Below are 3,146 nucleotides of genomic sequence, written 5' to 3' on the forward strand. Positions count from 1 at the left end.
CTGCTGATCATCTGTGGTAAAATTCTCCTCAGAGAATTTAAACCTCCTTTTTCCCCACATGACGAATATCAAATAATATTCATTCATTATTATTACAAACATGCCACACATAAAATTCTCAAATGGCAGCAAGATAATGACTCTATCCAGATTGTATGACTCTTCAGCCACCAATGCTACAAACAACGTAGGTAGGAATCAGATTTCTGCAAGTCCTCTCTGAATTTAACTCTTAGTCTATAAACTGTGGATGAAAGTCATATCTGCTCAATCTATGTCACTGAATAACTGTGAAAATCAGATATGGTAAGGTGTGTGAAAACTCTTTATAAACTGTAAAACAGAATGTCGGTATTATTATAAGCTTTTTAAAATGGTAAGGTAATGTGACCTGTGTAATCAGCCTAGTGAACTGCTTTTGGAAAATGGACAAAAACAACCCAGAACCTTGAAACAAAGACTACTTTATATCTAACTAAATTCTTGAGGTTTTTTTTCAGGAAATTAAAGTGCTAATCAGAAATGGAAAGAACCATAGATATCATTGACGCTAATCTGGTCACTTTTGAGTGAGGAAAGGAAAACTCAGGAGCTTTGAGTGACATGGGTAAGTAACGCTAGGCCTGAATCCGCCTCTTTCCATTTTACCACCAAAAGTAAACACCTGTCAATGTTTGGCGAGCATTACGCATGTGACTTTAATTTGATTGAGTAAATGAAACTGAAAATTAAAGCAGCCTATGTTCTTCCTAGCTTTTCTTCCTCGTAATGGACCAATATCCCTGCTATTGGTCTTTTGTTCCCATTCAGCTCAGCTCACTCACCATGACCTCACCATGTTTTCTGTGCTTTATAATACCTATAATACCATACAATTTTTTAAAGATATTCTTAGAATTTTTGGAAAATGTATATGCATGCTCACGGAAAGATGTTGAATAAATTAATGACAAGAGTAGAAGCAGAATATGTTGTAAAACAATATAAACAACGTGTGTGTGTGTGTGTGTGTGTGTGTGTGTGTGTGTGTACACTTACGATATCAAATGTCTGGGGGTTTATGCACCAAGCTGTTTACAACGTCTTCCTCCTAAAGAGTAGGTTTGGGCAGCAGGGATTCCGAGGAAAGAATAATAATACCTTTCTGTGGAAGTAAGAATGAGAAAAATGTATCTTCTTTATACACTTCTATGGCGTTTGAATTTCTCAAAAGGTGTGTCTTACTTTAAAAGAATAAAAAAATGTCGAGGGCTTCCCTGGTGGCGCAGTGGTTGAGAGTCCGCCTGCCGATGCAGGGGACACGGGTTCGTGCCCCGGTCCGGGAGGATCCCACATGCCGCGGAGCGGCGGGGCCCGTGAGCCATGGCCGCTGAGCCTGTGCTCCGCAACGGGAGAGGCCGCAGCAGTGAGAGGCCCGCGTACCGCGAAAAAAAAAAAGGCGAAATATAGATGGTGGTAGAACTCTAGGCAGCCTCTAAAGTGGACACTCGAGGCGTTAGAATCAAGGTGCTTCCATGAGCCCAGGGAGGGGAGTCCTGAGCGGCACGGAGATGCCCTGCTGTGGGGTTGACGTGCTTCTTCATCACAGAAAACTAACAAAAATAGCAATGGGTTTATAAAAATAGCCCTGAAAGGCATCCAACTCCCTTCACTCTGTGAATCCGGAACAGCCCCAAGTCTTTGATGGTGGATGGGGTCAGCTGAACCATAGGCATGAATAATTCTCCTTGGAATGAGGGCTTCGCATATCTCAACTCTCCCAACACTTGAGGGTCAGAGGCCCAAAGATGGAGTGAAATGGAGCTGCTAGGAAATTGCATCATGTGAGAACAGTTAAGAATTTTGTTTTCAAGATAAGATCTTAGTACAAAGCCTAGCCTCCGGCAAATTTATGAAATGAAACTGTGGTAAGGAACTGTTTTCTCCTCTGACTTCTCAACCTCTTCACACCTGGACCCACGTCCTCTTCCCTTGCCTTCCCTTCCTGCAAATCTTTTATTTTCCACTCACATTAAATATCTCCATTCACATTAAAATACAAAAGATTAAGAATTAAAAAGTGATAACTGACCCAGGCACTATTTGCAATATTTTTATACCAATGTTATCACTGGCATAAAGCAGTGATAGTTCACAAATCATTTTTAACTTAAGAGTTTGAGACTATTGGAAGTAAAAAAGCAAACAGAGCGAGTGTTCTCTCTACAGTGCATGTGTGCCAAAGGAGGAGCTTAAATCTAAGAATCCTCCTGACCGGCTTCACTTCTAGGCCTTTCCCTGAGGCTCATTCATACCACTTTCTTGCTGCAGAAGAACTCTCACTATATGAAACATTCATCTATGACTCTTGTTTGAAAGATGTGTGTGATCTCTAAGCGTGGCACCATAGACTAACCAACCCAAGGTCTGGCAGCGCAGTACTGGAGAAAGAACAATGGAATAAGAATCAGAAGACTTGAGTTCTCATTTTAACAGAAACGGTGTGAACAGTTTTGTAGTCTGTGTAGTTTGAGTCCCTTAGCTCTTTGTATACCTCACAGGGTTGTTTTGATAGTTCATTGAGATAAACAAATTAAAGTATTTTATAATCTACAAAGCCAAGGAAGACTAAAATTTCAAACTAGCCAAACCAGATTGAGATATCCTTTTGAGCACAGTTGACAGCACTGTGACAACTACTTGTCTGTCTGACACATGTAACAACATCAAACAGGCCAGGCAGCTCATCCTCTCTAGACCGGAAAATTACTGGTGTGTAGGGCCACAACATGGTCCAGAGAGCCCATTTTCGAAAACACTGCTTTTTTTTTTAACTTGGATGGAATTTGTCATTTAATCATAGAACTTTAATGTTTTATAGTTTGATTTCTTATTCTGTTGCCTTTGCTTGGTATGTTTCAGAAGGACGAAAGTTATTCTTGGCATATGCAAATGAAAAATCAAGCTTTGGTACCTGCAGCTTTACACTTAAATATGAGCCATTCTTATGGGAAAGTCTTAACATAGATAAATGTACTTGGAATAAAAATGTACACAAATATAAAGTAAAAGCAGGATAGATGTTACAGGGAAAGATATTAATTCGAAAACACAGGAAACAATGTTCAAAAAAAAAAAACATATCCTAATATCCTAGAAACTGTAGG

The sequence above is a fragment of the Lipotes vexillifer genome, unplaced genomic scaffold (genome assembly GCF_000442215.2).
Source record: "Lipotes vexillifer unplaced genomic scaffold, Lipotes_vexillifer_v1.1 scaffold49, whole genome shotgun sequence".
NCBI lineage: Eukaryota > Metazoa > Chordata > Mammalia > Artiodactyla > Lipotidae > Lipotes > Lipotes vexillifer.